Consider the following 7,338-nt stretch of genomic DNA (forward strand, 5'->3'; position numbering starts at 1 on the left):
CGGAGCAATTGCCTGTAACAGAGATGTCACCCCCTAGGGAGTCGACACCTGAGTGGATGAGCTTATGGAAGGAATTATGTGACAGTGTCAGCTCTTTACAAAAGATTGATGACATGAGACGGCCGGCGACTCAGTCTGTGCCTGTCCAGGTGTCTCAAAAGCCATCTGGGGCTCTAAAACGCCCGTTACCGCAGATGGCAGATACAGACACCGACACGGATACTGACTCCAGTGTCGACGATTAAGAGACGAATGTGACTTCCAGTAGGGCCACACGTTACATGATTGAGGCTATGGAAAATGTTTTTACACATTTCTGATAATACCAGTACCACTAAAAAGGGTATTATGTTGGGTGAGAAAAAAACTGCCTGTAGTTTTTCCTGCATCTGAGGAATTAAATGAAGTGTGTGATGATGCGTGGGTTTCCCCCGATAAAAAAGTTATTGGCATCATACCCCTTCCCGCCAGAGGATAGGGCACGTTGGGAAACACCCTTTAGGGTGAATAAAGCGCTCACACGCTTGTCTAAACAGGTGGCACTACCGTCCCCGGATACGGCCGCCCTTAAGGAACCTACTGACAGAAAGCAGTAAAATATCCTAAAATGTATATACACTCACACGGGTGTGATACTGCGACCAGCAATCGCCTCAGCCTGGATGTGCAGTGCTGGGGTGGCTTGGTCGGATTCCCTGACTGACAATATTGATACCCTAGATAGGGACAGTATATTACTAACTATAGAGCATTTGAAAGATGCATTTCTATATATGCGTGATGCACAGAGGGATATTTGCCGACTGGCATCAAGAGTAAGTGCGCTGTCCATTTCTGCCAGAAGAAGGTTATGGACAAGACAGTGGTCAGGTGATGCTGATCCCAAAAGGCATATGGAAGTATCGCCTTATAAAAGGGAAGAGTTATTTGGGGTAGGTCTAACAGACCTGGTGGCCACGGCAACGGCTGGAAAATCCACATTTTTACCCCAGGTAGCTTCTCAACCTAAGAAGACGCCGTATTATCAGGCACAGTTCTTTCGGCCCCATAAAGCGGGCAAAAGGCGCCTCATTTCTGCCCCGTGGCAGACGGAGAGGAAAAAGGCTGCAGCAAACAGCCAATTCCCACAAAAGCCCTCTCCCGCCTCCACAAAGTCCTCAGCATGACGCTGGGGCTTTACAAGCGGTCTCAGGCACGGTGGGGGCCCGTCTCAAGAAATTCGAGACGTCTTCCCCTCGCCGTTTCATAAAGTCTGCTTTACCGACGTCTCCCTCAGACAGGGAGACCGTATTGCAAGCCATTCACAGGCTGTATTCCCAGCAGGTGATAATCAAGGTACCCCTCCTGCAACAGGGAAAGGGGTACTATTCCACACTATTGGTGGTACCGAAGCCGGACGGCTCGGTGAGACCAATTTTAAATCTAAAATCCTTGAACACTTACATACAAAGGTTCAAATTTAAGATGGAGTCACTCAGAGCAGTGATTGCAAACCTGGAAGAAGGGGACTATATGGTCTCTCTGGACATCAAAGATGCTTACCTACATGTCCCAATTTACCCTTCTCCAAGGGTACCTCAGGTTTGTGGTACAGAACTGTCACTATCAGTTTCAGACGCTGCCGTTTGGATTGTCCACGGCACCACGGGTCTTTACCAAGGTAATGGCCGAAATGATGATACTCCTTCGAAAGAAGGGAGTTTTTAGTTATCCCTTACTTGGACGATCTCCTGATAAGGGCAAGATCCAGGGAACAGTTGGAAGTCGGGGTAGCACTATCTCAGATAGTGCTGCGGTAGCACGGTTGGATTCTCAATATTCCAAAATCGCAGCTGATCCTGACGACACGCCTTCTATTCCTAGGGATGATCCTGGACACAGTCCAGAAAAAGGTGTTTTCTCCCGGAGGAGAAAGCCAGGGAGTTATCCGAACTAGTCAGAAACCTCCTAAAACCAGGCCAAGTGTCAGTGCATCAGTGCACAAGGGTCCTGGGAAAAATGGTGGCTTCCTACAAAGCAATTCCATTCGGCAGATTCCACGCAAGAACTTTCCAGTGGGACCTGCTGGACAAATGGTCCGGATCGCATCTTCAGATGCATCAGCGGATAACCCTGTCACCAAAGACAAGGGTGTCTCTCCTGTGGTGGTTGCAGAGTGCTCATCTTCTAGAGGGCCGCAGATTCGGCATTCAGGACTGGGTCCTGGTGACCACGGATGCCAGCCTGCGAGGCTGGAGAGCAGTCACACAGGGAAGAAATTTCCAGGGCTTGTGGTCAAGCCTGGAGACATCACCTCACATAAATATTTTGGAGCTAAGGGCCATTTACAATGCCCTAAGCCAAGCAAGACCTCTGCTTCAAGGTCAGCCGGTGCTGATCCAGTCGGACAACATCACGGCAGTCGCCCACGTAAACAGACAGGGCGGCACAAGAAGCAGGAGGGCAATGGCAGAAGCTGCAAGGATTTTTCGCTGGGCGAAAAATCATGTGATAGCACTGTCAGCAGTGTTCATTCCGGGAGTGGACAACTGGGAAGCAGACTTCCTCAGCAGGCACGACCTCCACCCGGGAGAGTGGGGACTTCACCCAGAAGTCTTCCACATGATTGTAAACCATTGGGAAAAACCAAAGGTGGACATGATGGCGTCCCGCCTAAACAAAAAAATTGGACAGGTATTGCGCCAGGTCAAGGGACCCTCAGGCAATAGCTGTGGACGCTCTGGTAACACCGTGGGTGTACCAGTCAGTGTATGTGTTCCCTCCTCTTCCTCTCATACCAAAAGTACTGAGAATTATAAGACGGAGGGGAGTAAGAACTATACTCGTGGCTCCGGATTGGCCAAGAAGGACTTGGTACCCGGAACTTCAAGAGATGCTCACGGAGGACCCGTGGCCTCTACCTCTAAGAAGGGACCTGCTCCAGCAAGGACCCTGTCTATTCCAAGACTTACCGCGGCTGCGTTTGACGGCAGGGCGGTTGAACGCCGGATCCTGAAGGAAAAAGGCATTCCGGATGAAGTCATCCCTACCCTGATCAAGCCAGGAAGGATGTAACCGCAAAGCATTATCACCGCATTTGGCGAAAATATGTTGCGGGGTGCGAGGCCAGTAAGGCCCCGATGGAGGAATTTTCAACTAGGTCGATTCCTGCATTTCCTGTAAACAGGAGTGTCTATGGGCCTAAAATTGGGGTCCATTAAGGTTCAAATTTCGGCCCTGTCAATTTTCTTCCAGAAAGAGCTAGCTTCAGTTCCCGAAGTTCAGACGTTTGTAAAAGGGGTACTGCATATACAGCCTCCTTTTGTGCCTCCAGTGGCACTTTGGGATCTCAATGTAGTTTTGGGTTCCAAAAGTCACATTGGTTTGAACCACTTAAATCTGTGGAGTTAAAATATCTCACATGGAAAGTGGTCATGCTGTTGGCCCTGGCCTGGGCCAGGCGCGTGTCAGAATTGGCGGGCTTTATCCTGTAAAAGCCCTTATCTGATCTTCCATTCAGACAGGGCGGAATTGAGGACTCGTCCTCATTTTCTCCCTAAGGTGGTTTCAGTGTTTCATCTGAACCAACCTATTGTGGTACCTGCGGCTACTAGTGACTTGGAGGACTCCAAGTTGTTGGACGTAGTCAGGGCCTTGAAAATATATGTTTCCAGGACGGCTGGAGTCAGGAAATCTGACTCGCTGTTTATCCTGTATGCACCCAACAAGCTGGGTGCTCCTGCTTCTAAGCAGACTATTGCTCGTTGGATTTGTAGTACAATTCAGCTTGCACATTCTGTGGCAGGCCTGCCACAGCCAAAATCTGTAAAAGCCCATTCCACAAGGAAGGTGGGCTCATCTTGGGCGGCTGCCCGAGGGGTCTCGGCGTTACAACTTTGCCGAGCAGCTACTTGGTCAGGGGCAAACACGTTTGCTAAATTCTACAAATTTGATACCCTGGCTGAGGAGGACCTGGAGTTCTCTCATTCGGTGCTGCAGAGTCATCCGCACTCTCCCGCCCGTTTGGGAGCTTTGGTATAATCCCCATGGTCCTTACGGAGTTCCCAGCATCCACTAGGACGTCAGAGAAAATAAGAATTTACTTACCGATAATTCTATTTCTCGTAGTCCGTAGTGGATGCTGGGCGCCCATCCCAAGTGCGGATTGTCTGCAATACTTGTACATAGTTATTGTTAAAACAAAAATCGGGTTATTATTGTTGTGAGCCATCTTTCCAGAGGTTCCTCTGTTATCATGCTGTTAACTGGGTTCAGATCACAGGTTATACGGTGTGATTGGTGTGGCTGGTATGAGTCTTACCCGGGATTCAAAATCCTTCCTTATTGTGTACGCTCGTCCGGGCACAGTATCCTAACTGAGGCTTGGAGGAGGGTCATAGGGGGAGGAGCCAGTGCACACCAGGTAGTCCTAAAGCTTTCTTTTTGTGCCCAGTCTCCTGCGGAGCCGCTATTCCCCATGGTCCTTACAGAGTTCCCAGCATCCACTACGGACTACGAGAAATAGAATTATCGGTAAGTAAATTCTTATTTTCTGACTTTTTTTTCAAAAAGAACAGCAGCAGCTGCTGCTATTTCCGTCAGATTTGATAAAAGAGCCGGCAGGCACTAGGACCCGCTGCGGCTATAACAGCAAGTCCGTGGTAACCAATGGGCAGGCCTCCCCCTGCTCACACTGCAACATACCTCCCCCACTGCCAGAGTCCAGCCCAGGCGCGGGGTTCAAATGCCAGCATCGAGTAAGACTGTTACATATGACGGCGCAGAAGGCTTCACTAGCGCTCACTGCACCGCACAGTTTCCCAGCGCTTCCTCCTCCACTTCCTTTACCACCATGCTAGGTGCAGTCACACTCAGCTCAGCTGTGAGAAGGCGGCCCGTGTGACTGTGACAGGGTTGTCCTGCAGATGTCTTATGCTGCTTAAAAGGAGATCCGGCTGGCTGCTTCTGCGAATCAGAGATGGGCAGTTCGTGTCCTGCAGTCTGAGTCTCAGTGCAGTGCCCAAAACAAGGTATGCTGCACCTGCCACCACCAACTAAAAACTATAATAATTATGTTGTGCTGGGGTGCCTTCCAGGTTCCCATAACTAATGGAACAGGTGACCAACATTTCAAGGCCCAAACAGCTTTTTCATCAGGGTGAAACATTGGCAATAAACCAGGATGCGATCCTACAGCCAATCATTACCTGATGGCGTATTCTGTGAGGCACACGCCCCCTATGATACCACACCCCTTATCTGGAAGCATGCGTGCTTTAGGTGCATGTAAATATAACTTACCGCTCCCCTATCATGGTGCCCCCCTTTTCATTTTCTTCTGGATCCGCCCCTGCTGGGGAACTGTACTTTAGTACCATGGGGAAGTCCCAAAGATCCCAAACAGGTGGGGGAGGGCCGAGACCCCTGTAAAACCGCCTGACCAAACTGAAGGTCATCCTTGGCCAAGGTGTCGATCCTAACTTAACTTAACAAAAGTGTTTGAACCCAACCCAAGCTCAGCACAACTGCAAGGCCGAGACCCCCTCGGCAGCCGTCCAGGAAGAGCCCACAGACCTCGTCGAGTGGGCCCGAATAGACATTGGCAAAGGCAGAGCCGCCGAAGTTTAGGCCTGTTGAATGGTCAACCTGAGCAAACAAGCAATTGATTGCTTAGAAGCCGGACGACCAATCTTGGCATCATAAAGGACAAACGGCGAGTCAGATTTCCGATGACGAGCAGTCCGTTTGACATAAATCTTCAGAGCCCTCACGACGTCCAAGGACTCTGGACCAATGGAAGCGTCAGACAACACTGGAACCACAATGGGTTGATTCACATGAAAAGCTGATACCACTTTTGGCAAAAATGGAGGACGGTCCTGAGTTCTGCTCTGTCTTCATGAAAAGTCAAATAAGTGCTCTTACAGGATAAGGCCCCCAATTCAGAGACACGTCTGGCAGACACCAATGCTAATAACATTACAGTCTTCCAGGTAAGAAAGTTCAACTCCACCTTGTGTAAGGGTTTAAACCAGTCCGATTGAAGAAAGGACAGATCCACATTGAGATCCCATTGAGCCGTGGGAGGTATGAAGGATGGTTGCATATAAAGAACTCATTGTAGGAAAGTTTGTACTTCCGGCAACATGGCAAGCTGTTTTTGGAAGAAAATAGAGAGCGCCGAAATCTGCACTTTGATGGAGCTTAAAGGTAGGCCCATATCCACTCCCGCTTGCAGGAAAAGCAGAAAACTACCAATTCTAAATTCCACGGTAGAAACCTTTCTACTTTCACACCAGGAAACATACTTTTTCCAGATACGATGATAACATTTAGACGTAACAATCTTCCTGGACTGGACCATAGTGGAAATAATATACAAAGAAAAAGTGGCGCTATGATTGGAAATGATTGGATTGATATTATTTAAAAATGAATAACAATTTATTGCATGATTAAAAACAAATTTCATGATATAAGATAAATGGTCACATCATGTGCCAGAGCTTATTATGATATGGAGATATGCACAAAGTGTATACACCTTTTCCACTTTCTTATTAAACTAATTACAGTCAGACCATTTAGTGTCTGTTCCAATTAAATACCCCTGGTAGATCCACAAGTCCTTGTTTAAGTGTATAAGTACACACAGCACAGTTCAGCAAGGTCAATATAATTACCAGTCACCGTTATTTAGGGGTGGAGCTGCTTCCATTAGATAGAGTCCATACTTGGAATCCTTATCCTCATTAGATGTGGTGGGTGCTGTTGTTTTCCTCTTTAGTGTGGAAAGCACAATGCTTATTTGTAGATCCGGGTTGGTTCAGACACTTGAAATGCCGATCGTGAGAGCTGAGGTGGTAGTCAGCGGGGGACTGACGCATTTTGCTGCGCCCCAATATGCAGCTTTATCAAAGGATACCTGGATGTATACAATTGGGGTTTATATACCCTTCCTAATAGAGTGGAGTACAGGCACCTGAGATGAATGATCGATATAATCACTTCTATTATTGTTAAAATCTAATTATAACAACTATGGAGGCAGACCTAATGTGTTAAATTCATATACAATTCAATTAAAAACATTTTTTCCAGTACCAATAAATGGGACAATTTTAGACCAATCCAGATGGTTGTTTGAGACTGGTCGTCATAGCAATGCTTTTTAGAACAGCCCCATTGGTGGCTCAGATCCCCCAACATGGGCCCTCATTCCGAGTTGTTCGCTCTGTAAAAATCTTCGCATCACAGCGATTTTCCGCTTAATGCGCATGCGCAATGTCCGCACTGCGACTGCGCCAAGTAATTTTGCTATGCACTTAGGAATTTTACTCACGGCATTTTCATCGTTCT

The sequence above is a fragment of the Pseudophryne corroboree genome, chromosome 11, assembly GCF_028390025.1.
Source record: "Pseudophryne corroboree isolate aPseCor3 chromosome 11, aPseCor3.hap2, whole genome shotgun sequence".
Taxonomy (NCBI): Eukaryota; Metazoa; Chordata; class Amphibia; order Anura; family Myobatrachidae; genus Pseudophryne; species Pseudophryne corroboree.